Source organism: Bison bison, unplaced genomic scaffold, assembly GCF_000754665.1.
Source record: "Bison bison bison isolate TAMUID 2011002044 unplaced genomic scaffold, Bison_UMD1.0 scf7180017864203, whole genome shotgun sequence".
NCBI lineage: Eukaryota > Metazoa > Chordata > Mammalia > Artiodactyla > Bovidae > Bison > Bison bison.
Window position 1 is genome coordinate 1,331,920 of NW_011494775.1, and position 13,371 is coordinate 1,345,290.

The 13,371-nt window shown below is 43.3% G+C and overlaps 1 protein-coding gene across 4 annotated transcripts in view; it reads left to right on the forward strand.

Annotated features, from left to right (window-relative positions):
* KLHL3 (kelch-like family member 3) overlaps positions 1-13,371 on the forward strand; it is a 126,956-nt gene that overhangs the window by 68,576 nt on the left and 45,009 nt on the right. The gene's annotated exons all lie outside the window — the stretch shown is intronic.

The window sequence follows — 13,371 nt, forward strand, 5'->3', positions numbered from 1 at the left end:
ATTACTTCATGGGAAATAGATGGGGAAACAGTGGAAACAGTGTCAGACTTTATTTTTTGGGGCTCCAAAATCACTGCAGATGGTGACTGCAGCCATGAAATTAAAAGACGCTTACTCCTTGGAAGGAAAGTTATGACCAACCTAGATAGCATATTCAAAAGCAGAGACATTACGTTGCCAACAAAGGTCTGTCTAGTCAAGGCTATGGTTTTTCCAGTGGTCATGTATGGATGTGAAAGTTGGACTGTGAAGAAAGCTGAGTGCCGAAGAATTGATGCTTTTGCACTGTGGTGTTGGAGAAGACTCTTGAGAGTCTCTTGGACTGCAAGGAGATCCAACCAGTCCATTCTAAAGGAGATCAGTCCTGGGTGTTCTTTGGAAGGACTGATGCTAAGGCTGAAACTCCAATACTGTGGCCACCTCATGGGAAGAGTTGACTCATTGGAAAAGACTCTGATGCTGAGAGGGATTGGGGACAGGAGGAGAAGGGGATGACAGAGGATGAGATGGCTGGATGGCATCACCCACTCGATGGACGTGAGTTTGAGTGAAGTCCAGGAGTTGGTGATGGACAGGAAGGCATGGTGTACTGCAATTCATGGGGTCGCAAGAGTCGGACACGACTGAACGACTGAACTGAACTGAATGGTAAAATAAACCATGGTGTTAACTGCATCTTTTCAGAAACAGAAACATGGCAATTGATATATACACTTAAAACTTGCCTGTAGTAGCTTTCATTTATTCGTATGCTTACATATGAGTTGCCCTTTCTGTAGAATCAGTTTGGAGTGTATGTGTTTTTCACATTATTGATTTTGTGTATCATTTTTGGGTCTCAGAAATTATGTGTAACTTCAGAGTTATGCTTTTCAGAAAATATGTTACTCATGGTATGTTTAAGGTTGGCCATGTAATTTTGAGGCTTATTAATTAATAGTGGATTTTGCCTATATTTTCTCTTTGGCAAAACCCATAAGTTTTTTCCTCCTTAATTGATTGCTTATTTCTGGAAATTTAATAGCTGGAAGCTTTGACAGTTAGGTGTTTGTCATTTGAATGCTAGCCTTTTAAGCTTTGAAGATTCTGTAATCTGTTCCAGGAGATTTGGTGATTTCTACTCCTTTTAATCACATTGTGTGATAGGCATAATTGCTTGCATGCACAATGGCTTTTTCTTGCAATATTGTGTTATAGCGAAATTTTTTTGAGTGTATTCAAAGCAGTATTAGGGATCGTCAGTTAAGTTAAAATCCAGCTGCATTTAATGTTAGCATTTGCAGAAAATTCAGTTGCATCGGCAGTCAAATAACCTGTATTCAGCAAAATTCAAACCTGAACAGCAGTATCAGTTATATTATGGCTTACTTCTCTACTTGCAGCCTGCAAGTTTCTTTCAACATATATTATAAAATGCAGCCAGGTTTCAGATGTGTCTTACAACTATGCATCTTGAAATAGAGGAAATGTGGTATTTTACTATTAATGATGATTTTCAGTGTCTGTGGCTGGGCCCAGACAGCTTGTTTGCTGGAAGTTTGAAAGTATAGGTTCTGCAGCCAGAATAACTGAATTCGATCCTGGCTCCAGTACTTTAACAAGCTGAGCAACCTTGAACAAGTTACTTATCTCCTACCAGAATGCACACACCATAATAATCAGGAATTTTGTCTGTCCTATGGTTACTGCTAGAGTGGCATCAGGTCCTTGTGTGCTGTGGGCTTAGTAGATCATTCGTGTCTGACTCTTTCCAACCCCACAAACTGCCGGCTCCTCTGTCCATGGGGATTCTCCCAGCAAGAATACTGGAGTGGGTTGCCATTTCCTTCTCCAATGCATGAAAGTGAAAAGTGAAAGTGAAGTCGCTCAGTTGTGTCTGACTCTTAGCGACCCCATGGACTGCAGCCTACCAGGTACCAGGCTCCTCCGTCCATGGGATTTTCCAGGCAAGAGTACTGGAGTGGGGTGCCATTGCCTTCTCCCCATCAGGTCCTTGGTAGATACAAAAAATGTTTGTTGAATGAATGAATAGAAATGCCCTTCTAAATCTCAGTTTTTTCATCTGTGAAAGGGGGGTTGATGATAGTATGCTGCTGCTGCTGCTGCTAAGTCGCTTCAGTCGTGTCTGACTCTGCGCGACCCCATAGACAGCAGCCCACCAGGCTCCCCCGTCCCTGGGATTCTCCAGGCAAGAACACTGGAGTGGGTTGCCATTTCCTTCTCCAATGCATGAAAGTGAAAAGTGAAAGTGAAGTCGCTCAATGGTGTCCGACTCTTAGCAACCCCATGGACTGCGGCCCACCAGGCTTCTCTGTCCATGGGATTTTCCAGGCAGGAGTGCTGGATTGGGGTGCCATTGCTTTCTCCGGATGATAGTATAGTATCTATCTTATGGTGTTGTTCTAGGGATGAAATAAGATGATACATGTACCCATTGATTGGGGCCTTTCTCAAGGGGAAGCTGTTCCCAGGCCCTGTGTTGGTCTGGGTGGTTGGCATGACCTGTGCCTGGCAGGAGCTAGGCTGGTAGCTATCTTTTGGTCCATCATCCCCAGCACCATCTGGGCCTCTCCCAGAACTCAGATGCTGTTTTTCCTCATAAGCACTTGCTTTTGCCCATGCCTCATCTCTTCTACTATGTTCAAGCTCCTTGAGGGCTATGAGGGTACCTTAGCCATCCGTGTGTCACACACAGTCCTGACGCAGAGCCCTGGGAGACGCTAGGAGGTGCTCAGCAGACATTTCCTGAACAAGTGACAAGGCAGACTGTGGTTGGACTCTGCCCTGAGCCAGCTGAGATTATGGGGACAATTTTAATATTTTTCCAGAGAATAAGGACAAATGTGGGAACTAGAGGTCAGACAGGGGCATGGATCTTTGCCATTTTCTCTCCTGTTTTTCCTCCTTGTAGTTTTTGTTTTAAAATTCCTGTTATTTGAGAGAGGACAAATGGATGTGGTAGGGATCACAGAATCAGTAGTTCTTTGTGATCATGTCCCTGCCCCCATCCTTGCTCAGGCAGAGGAATGACGCAGAGAAGGAAGCCCCTCCTAGTCACCTGAGTCTCTCCTATGGGAGGTGTCTCAGGGGCTAGAGCTAATCCTGTGAGCAGATAGCCTGTTTCTTGCATCCCCTTTGAGACACAAAGTTCAGCTCTCACCACATGCAGCCTTGTTGACCCAGGGGCAGGGTAAGCAAGCTTCTGGGACACGCATACTGTGAGGAGAAGGGATATGACTAAGTTCTACTGCAGTTTGACCACTGAATTTCTGGATACTAGACTTTTCTGAATCTTTGCTTTTTCTGCTGGTAAATATGTTTCTACTTCTCAAGATTTCCACTCCTTATGAAACTCTGTTGAGGCTTTTCAGAGTGAGAACTAACAGAGAACTGACCCACATTTCAGGTATAGGTCAGCAAGAAATTGGTTGGATCTCTTCAAAAAATTAGATTAGTGTCAAGTATGTGTTAGAAAGAGAAGTACAGATTTGTTTCTTTCTGCATGATCACATTTTATGTACTATTATCTCCTAAAACTATCATCAGGGGCCAAATTCTGATATTGTATTTCCTGGAAAGAATTGGACCTTGTCTCCTGGGATCTTTAGTGTTGTGGGCCCTCCTGTCTGAATTCCTGGCCTCTCCAGGGATGGGTCTGGGGTACAGGCAGGAGCTCCCTGGCCAGTAGGCTGAGCTTGAGTGCTTGCTGCCAAGGCACCATCCAGGGACCAAGCAAGTATATCCTGTGCTTAGGCTGGGCTCTTGGCAGCCCTACCACACTCTGAGGTCAGCATTAGACCTGCCAAATTCTCAGCCTGCAAACAATGATCTGGCCTGGACCCCTGAGTCAGTGATACTCTTTTTAACTTTTCGCCTCTGAGAGCGCAGTTCACTAAGCACCTGTGACTGGAATTCTACCACACTACGACCAAAAACCCACCTTAACTACTCACTATGATTATTTCACACACTGTTTTAAAAAAGGTGTTTATGTTGCAGTAAGCTCAGAGAAATGAGCAAATGAAAAGTGCACGGCTCAACTTTTACAAAGCCAGCATCCGGATCAAGAAACAGAACTCCAGGTCTTCCTTCCAGTCGCTACCTCCACTTCAAGAAGCCAAACTACTATTTGACTTCTTATAGATCAGTTTTATCAGCTTTTAAGCTTGGTATAAATGGAATCTTGCATGCTTTTGTGCCTGACTTCTTTTGCCCAGAGTACTGTTTTGCACATCATTCTAATTCTTACAACTCGCAAGGCCATTTTGCAGAGGAGGAAACTGAGGCTTATTTACAGTAGATGGTTCTATGATTTGAAGCTGACTATGTCTGCTGCCCTGCTTTTTATTAAGGAACCTCCACCCTGATGGGGAGACCCTTAGTTATTACCATTCAAGAACTTTGGGGGAGTTCCCTGGTTGCCCGTGGTTAGCATTCTGAGCTTTCACTGCTGTGGCCCAGGTTCAGTCCCTGGTGGGTTCCTGTAAGCTGCGAGGCATGGCCAAAAAAAGGGGAAAGAGCTTACAATCTGGGGGGCAGACAGACTGGTAATGTGGCTGAGAAAAGTAGCTGGCTGTAATCTAAGTTCAAGGAAAGCACCCTAGAGTATTTTATTCCAGATTTTGGGGGTAGGAAAGGCCTTATAGGAAAGGGAATATCTGAACTAAAACTTGGAGAATGAAAAGTTGGGTTTTTGGAAATCCATTCAGGCTGAAGGAACTGTAGGAATATAGGCATAGAAGTTTGAAATAACTTACTGAGGGGAGAATAATTTGTGTAATGCCAATCAAGGATTTTTGGTGGGGGAGCTGGAAGATAAGGCTGGGAGGGGAGTAGGAGTTGTGGAGAAGGTTAGGAAGTGAGGGCTTTCTTCTTTAGGCCAGTATTTACCCAACTGCATGCTATAAAACCATAATGGTATGAGACAGTTTTAGGTAAAAAAAAAAGTGTTCAGATGAGATGCACTTGGGAGACAGTGGCTAAAACAAAGGAACCAGGTTAAGAAACTGTGGGACTTGTCTGAGCGTTTATATATTATGAGGATCATGAATCTCTAAAAGGGATTTGTAGTTGTATATGATGTGCTCCCCAGGCTCTTTTGGGTCCTAGAACCTCTTTACTATAGAATGTCTCTGGCTTCTAGTATTTTGAGGAACACGTTAAGGAAGCCACCTTTCTTTGGTTGCCCCAAATAATTTTTGATGATTGCATCTGTCGATTTTCCTTTTCATTTTATTAGTGATCTGTATTTTTTGATGGTGAGACCATCTTCAGAGGATGCTATATCCTTGGGAGTCTGGGTTATCCTGGGCTGTGAAGGTGCCCTTTCTAGAACAAGTTTACTGGTTTGGAAATAGATTTTGTATTTTTGTCTTGAGTACCCCCTGTACCACCTGGGTAGTATTAATTCAACCCCTGCATCTGTATGTGACATGAACCTTGGGTTCTGGTTTCTTGAAGATGAAGTTTTCACTCCCCAGGCCATAGGAGATGGTGAACTTCCTTCTACCTTCCCATAGCAGATGGTTGGAGTTCATCTATTCCTGGTTTTACAGCTGAGGCTACACTGTCCTCAAGGAGCCTGTGGCCTACACATTCAACCTGATGGGATACTTGTCCTGAACCATTAAAGCCCATATCGGAATTCTGCAAGCCTGTGAGCCATTTTGGTCTCAGCTTTCATTCAGCTCCCAGACTTAAATCCTTTGTTATTTAAAGCACTCAGCATTTACCTCTTGCTTCTGAGTATGGCTCAAATCTATTTTTTGGTTTTATACCATTTTTTCATGTGTTTATATAGGGGAAGATTCCTTCTGAGTCAGCTCAGTATGCCATGTTGGCTAGAAGTTGTTGTCCCTCCTTGGGTCATGTTACCGTCCTTTGTAGGATTAGTACAACTGAAGTAGTCTGTCAGCTTGGAGGCCTTTGTGTCAAACCATTGTGCTTCAGTCCTTTCCCTTATCCTTTGTACAGTGAATCATAGTGGAAGTGTTTTTGCTGGCTGTAGACAGTAGTAGAAATCTGAAGGACAATTTCCAGGCAAGGTGCTGTTATTGTTATAGTTTTGTCATTGTTTTTGTTTATATGAATTCAGATTTCTGGCGGTGTGCTGTTGGAGGAAGAGAAAGAACCACGTGCCTAGTCATTCCTGCTTTGATTAACCTATTCATTCACTCAAGAGTGCTTTCTGTGTGACAAATACTACGTTAGCCATAGGAGAGACATTGATGAACAGATAAACACAAGATTCCTAGCCTCATGGAACTTACAATTACATGTAGGGAGACAGATATTGTCAAGCTAAGCTAAGCTAAGCTAAGTCACTTCAGTCGTGTCCAACTCTGTGCGACCCCATAGACAGCAGCCCACCAGGCTCCGCCGTCCCTGGGATTCTCCAGGCAAGAACACTGGAGTGGGTTGCCATTTCCTTCTCCAACGCATGAAAGAGAAAAGTGAAAGTGAAGTCGCTCAGTCGTGTCCGACTCTTAGCGACCCCATGGACTGCAGCCTACCAGGCTCCTCCGTCCATGGGATTTTCCAGGCAAGAGTACTGGAGTGGGGTGCCATTGCCTTCTCCGGATATTGTCAGACACACATGCAAATAAATATGCGGCTACAGACCGTGAGCACAGGGTGCTGTGAAAGTGCAGACTGAAAGCAGTAGTTGTGATTGCTGCCCGGACATCATGACTGGGTAGACCACTTTCTCACTGTCTTACCTCAAGTTCTCTTTTTGTGAGTGTCTCTAGCTGTTTCACAGGACTCTTGTGGGTCTGAAATGAAACAACTATAAGAAAGAGCTTATTCAGTGTCAAACCTTAAGATGATGATATTATCTGAGAGACGAGGGCAACTAGATGAGGTTTTCCTAGAGTCTGGGGAGCCTTCAGACCAGTGATATGCTGGTAAATGTTTAGCAGTTGGCTCTCCAATAAAAAATTCCAAGAGCTTTGATTTGTTTGCTGATCCCTTTGCTAATTTCCATGGTGTAAATATTTCCACCAAGGTAATGTCACTAGACACTGAATTGGGACCAGCTCCAATCCATCACTGCTCCCAGCTGTGTCCCATGCTGTGTGTGGCCAAGAATGGGAATATAGTTAACACACCTCTTGTTAAGTTTTGATTTGAGAAAGAGCACAGAAGTGTGACAGGATCACTCTTGTGTCTGGATATGCTGTCTTGTCTTTTTTAAAAAAGTAATCTTATTTAAGTTTAAAACGTTTTTATTAAAATATAGTTAACATACAATATTTTGTTAGTTTTAAGTGTACATCATAGCAATTTGACACTGAAATACATGATGAAATGATCATGTTAAATCTAGTACCTGTCTGTCCCCACACACTTATTACAATATTATTGACTGTATTGTTTATGCTGTATATTGCATCCCCGTGACTTATTTTATAGCTGGAAGTTTGCACCTCTTAATACCCTTCACCTGTTTTACCCATCCCTCCACCCTCCTTCTGTCTGACAACCATCTGCTTATTCTCTGTCTGTGAATCTGTTTTCGTTTTGTCTTGTTTGTTCATTTGTTTTGTTGTTTTTTAGATTCCATATATAAGTGAGATGATATGGTATTTGTCATTCTCTGACATTTCACTAAGCATAATATCCCCTAGATCCATCCATGTTGTCTCAAATTTCACTCTTTTTTATGGCTGAGTCATATTCTCTGTGTGTGTGTGTGTGTGTGTTTCACATTGGAAGTGCTGTCTTCTTGATTTAAAATCATGGCAGTGCATTTGGCAAATGCTATTGGCTCAGTCCCTAGGAAAGAAAAATGTACCAGGGGATGTTCTAGGATGACACGGAGGGTGCAGTTAGGATTTTGGATTTAGAAATCCAAGAGTTTTCCAGCTCAACAGTGTGCCCAGGTTTTTCAAATCATTGTGCCTCTGAGATGCTATATTGGATAATGTTAAACCTGAATTTTTGGCATTAGAGGTGAGTCCATGTCTCAGATCCACTGCTTCCTGGCAGAAGGGTCTTGCACAGGTTGCCAGCCTCTCTGAGGCTGTTTTCTCATCTATAAAATGTGAGCAGTGGTACCTCCTTCGCAGAGTCTGCTGCTGCTGCTGCTGCTAAGTCGCTTCAGTTGTGTCCAACTCTGTGCGACCCCAGAGACGGCAACCCACCAGGCTCCCCTGTCCCTGGGATTCTCCAGGCAATAACACTGGAGTGGGTTGCCATTTGCTTCTCCAATGCAGGAAAGAGAAAAGTGAAAGTGAAGTCACTCAGTCGTGTCCGACTCCTAGCGACCCCATGACTGCAGGCTACCAGGCCCCTCCATCCATGGGATTTTCCAGGCAAGAGTACTGGAGTAGGGTGCCATTGCCTTCTCCGTCACAGAGTCTAGGGTGGACTAAATGAGGTCATACATGTAAAATGCTCAGCACTGTGCCTGCTGTTATTGCTGAAATTAGTCCTTCTCAATCTTGAGTAGCAAATCAGGTCCAAAGAATCTAGGTTTTCCCCTGATGTTCTCAAAGGTAGCTTATTTCCCCATCCCGTGTTTGGCTGAGAATCACCCTTAACTGGACCTTTCCCCTTGCCAAGTCACTGCCCTGCCCTATTTTAATCTGAGTCCCCCTCTTCATTCTCAGAACACGTTATTTTTCTTTTATTTATTTTTAATTGGAGGATAATTGCTTTACAACATTGTGTTGGTCTCTGCTGTACATCAGCATGAATCAAGCAGGGCAGAGTGCCCCAGGGCTACCCTCTTTGCTCAGTATGCAGGTATGTCTGTCTTGGCTCCCTCTATAACTTAGGGGGCAGAGTGGAAGGATTGGGTCATCTAGTGTTTTCTGACCAAGGCTTGTGCTTACATCGGAGGTGTGAGCTGAGGACTATAAAATCCGATTTTCTCCATCTCCTTTCCATGTAGCAACCTTGTAGCACTCAAAAAATTGGTTCTGAAACATGAAGCAGTGAGGAAATGATACTATGGACTTCCCTTGTGGTTCAGCTGGTAAAGAATCCGCCTGCAATGCGGGAGACCTGGGCTCAATCCCTGGATAGGGAAGATCCCCTAGAAAAGGGAAAGGCTACCCACTCCAGTATTCTGGCCTGGAGAGTTCCATGGACCGTATAGTCCCTGGGGTTGCAAAGAGTCGGACACGACTGAGTGACTTTCACTTTCTTTGTCTAAAAGTGAAACACTAAGTGTGCCTTGGGGGCAACTGGTTATTTCATCATGGGGTCCACAAAAAAAAAATTTTTTTTTCATCTGAGTAGACATTACCCTGTTCCATGATTGAAACCACAGGGTTGCTGCTTAGATCTAACAGACCAAGGGTTTATGCAGTTTTCCTTTAAAGGGCCAGAGAGTAAATATTTTAGGTTTCGTGGGCCACAGCGTCTCAATTCAGCTCTGCTATTAAAGTGTGAAAGCAGCCGTAGATGATTTGTAATGAGTGAGCGTGGCTGTGTTCCAAGAAAATTTTATTTACAAAAACAGGTGCATGTGGCCTGTGGGCTGAGGTTTGCCAACTGGGTAGCTACTGAGAATAACGGCAAAGAGTCTGAGCATTAGAGATGGGAGTATGTGGACCTAGCTCTGCTGCTTTCTGGCTCTGGACTTGGGTGAGTCACTCAGTACGGGGCTGGAGTGTATACTCACTGGCTGTCAGGAGAGTCTGTGGTTATGGTATCCCTGGAGAGTGTGGTGCTGGGCACGAGCTGCTGCTGTTTCTACTTGTTGCCCCTTTGCCTTGGCCACTCTTTTGACAGCAGGGGCTGTTGGGAACGATCGTAGGCCCATAGGCTAGTTGGAAGTTCATTTGCTTATTTTCTAAGCATGACATCTAAATGAAAAAAATATGCGACCTCCTCTAGCTGTGGAGAAGGTCACCGTTGCTGCCAAGTGCTATGGCTTTCACAGCTGAGTAGGTAAACAGTGCAACTGAGCGGAACCAGTTAGACAAGTCAAGCCAAAAATAAAGATAAGGTTAAATATCGACTTCATTAGACTCAGCCTGCATTGCAGCTTCTATAACAAAGACTATGCTGATTGGCAGGGAAGGGTGTGACCAGCGAATCCCACCTACTCAAGGCCCTGTTGTTCATTCTTTAGGAAAGCGTTCTCATCCAGCCGTGTGCTCTGGGCCTGGCACTGTGCTTGGTGGCAGGAAGTGCAGAGATAGAGCTGATACCCTTCTCACCCTGCAGGAATCACAGTCCAGTAAAGGGAAGAGGAAGGCAGTGTGAGCAACCTAGGTGCAGAGCAGGTGTGGCTGTCCGTCACCTAACCCAGCAAAGTCAGGCGTCTCTGGCATCCTTTGGTTCTAGGGCCTGGCTCTGCTTCCCTAATCCTGCTGCCTGCTCCAGCCTGCTTACAAGCTCATTCTGAACTCTTTTGTCCATTCATTCTTTAAATACATTTGAATGTATATTATGTGCCAACAAGTAAGACAAGATCCCTGTTCTCATGAATCTTAAGGGCTAATTGAAGAAACACACAAGTATTTACAAAATAATGCAATAAGGTTGAGACACATAGCTCCGTGAGTTAATACTTTTTAGAAATGAACTAGACTAGGAGGATTTCCATGACGTGTGTGTCTATGTTTGTACACATGTAGGTTATTTTATATAGAAATGGGAGCAAACTACACATGTATACTGCTCCTTCCCTTCTGTTCCATTCCACTCTCCTCTCTTCCTTCTCTTCTCTTTCTGATGGATTCCTTTCTGATATCTCATCCAATCCGAGTATTCTCAGCCTGACTTAAGTACATGTTTAGGAAATAGGGCCAAAGCATTAGTAACATATCAATACGCACAAATACACAGTTAGAATAAGAAAAATTGGAGGGTTTTAACCCACACTGGGAGATACAGCTTTCATTTCAACTTGTGAATTTTGAAATTGTAAATTTTTCTGTAGTATTTACCTTTTCCCTTAGGATTTCTTTTCTTCTGCCTTCCACTTTTTATTTTGAAAAATTTCAAACCTATGGTAAAGTTGGAAAAGAATGAACATTCATATATTCCTTACCTAGATTCACCATTTGTTAACATTGTGCTTCATTTGCTTTCTCTCTTTCTCTCTATAATCTTTTATTTTGTTGAATATTTAACTTTTATTTTTGACAGTAAACTGTAGACATCACGACACTTTACCCTTAAGTATTTTAGCTTGCCCTTCCCAAGAACAAGGAAATTCTCTTTCTGAGCCGTAAAACCATTATCATACCAAACAAATGTAACACTGACACAGTAATATTTTCTAATATACAGTCAGCATTCAAATTTCCTAACAGTCTCAAAAAAAGTCTTTGATGGTTGTTTCTTTTTAATCCATGACCAAATAAGGATCATGCTTTGCATTTAGTTCTATGTCTCTGAAGAAAAAGATTAAGCGTGCATGGTGTCATGACCGACTCTTTGAGACCCCACGGACTGTAGTCCGTCAGGCTCCTCTGTCCATGGGATTTCCCCGGCAAGAATACTGGAGTGAGTTGCCATTTCCTTCTCCAGGGGTTCTTCTGCTTCCATTCCATTTTTAGTGTCTTTCATAATGCTAACAGCTTTTTTAAACGGCAATTAAAATTTTGTTTGTTTGTTTATCTTTGACTGTGCTAGGTCTTTGTTGCTGCACTTGGGCTTTCTCTAGCTGTGGCAAGTGGGGGCTGCTCTCTGGTTGTGGTTCTTGGGCTGCCCATTGTGGTGGCTTCTCTTGTGGACCACAGGCTCTGGGCACGTGGGCTCTGTAGTTGTGCGACAGACCACTGGCTTCGTTGCCCCTCAGCATGTGAAGTCTTCCTATGCGAGGGATTGAACCTGTGTCCCCTGGATGGCCAGGGAAGTCCCCAATGCTAACAGTTTTGAAGAATCCAGGACACTTATGTTGAAGAGTGTCCCACACATGGAGTTGTCTGTTTCTTTGCTATAAGGTTCAGGTTTAACGTTTTAGAAAGACTACTGCATAGGGAATGCTATTTCCCTCTCATTAAGTCACATTCAGGAGTGTAATATAAATTTGGCCTGTTTACTAGTGGTGTTAACTTTGACCACTAGTTAAAGGTGGTATCTGTCAGATCAACCAATCTGAATCTCCCCCACTCTCCCTATGTAATTAATAAGTATTCTGTCAGATAACACTTGGAGAACTGTAAATATCTTGTTCCCAACAGTTTTTCACCCAGTGTTTTCAGCATCTATGGTCGACACTGACTGAATCAGTTATTATACTGGTGGTAGCTGGCACTTTTCTGTGACGAGCAGCCTTCCCATACTTTTTAAAGTATGGATTCTTTTTATTCTTTGGGTTTTGATTCATTGCTATCTTTTTCTTTTAACTAAATATATTTTAAATGAGGTATGATTTACACCGGAGAAGGCAATGGCACCCCACTCCAGTACTCTTGCCTCGAAAATCCCATGGACGGAGGAGCCTGGTGGGCTGCAGACCATAGGGTCGCGAAGAGTCAGACACGACTGAGTGACTTCATTTTCACTTTTCACTTTCATGCATTGGAGAAGGAAATGGCAACCCACTCCAGTGTTCTTGCCTGGAGAATCCCAGGGACGGGGCAGCCTAGCGGGCTGCCGTCTATGGGGTCGCACAGAGTCGGACACGACTGAAGTGACTTAGCAGCAGCAGCAGCATGATTTACACACGGTGAGATGTATAGATATTAAGTGTAAGATTTGATTAGTTTTGACAAATGCACTTGCCTATATAGCTCCCTCTCTATTAAGATATAGAACCTATCCATTGTCACCAAAAGTTTCTTTGGCCCCTTCCCAGTCAGCACTGAATTATTTCTTCATTATCCTGTTAGATGTTTGAATTGTCCCAAATGTTGGCAATGAAAAAGCCCCATCTAGCTCGCTGTGGTCTGTCTGTTGTGTCCCCTTGATCTTTGAGCACTTTCTTGCTTTCTGGCACAAGAAAGCGTTTTGTCTTATTATTAGTTGCTGTTATTATTGTTTTTAACAGCTGAAAATATCCCGTGTCAAAACTAGTTTAATAATTTCTCCACTGGTGGACTTCAGATAGTTTCTGTATCCTCTTAGAAAAATCCTGCAGCAAACATCTTGAAACACATATTCTTGTACCACTTGTGTAAATATTTTTGTTGACTAGAGCTCTGGAAGTTCTATTTCTAGGTCAAAGATATGCACATTTGAATTTTTGATTGCTATTGCCAAATTCTGCCTTCCCCTCTTAAAAAGCCATGTTAATTAAGCTTCCATAAACAGTGGTGGTTTCCCCGCTGTGTTACCAATGCTGACGTTTATGCCTGTCTGTGTGTATGGTGGTGCAGGCTTTGAATCTGAACTTAACCTTGAGTAAGGCGAACATTCAAACCATAGATTCCCCTTTTTGGTTCCAAGACCTGTTTTGATTTGTAT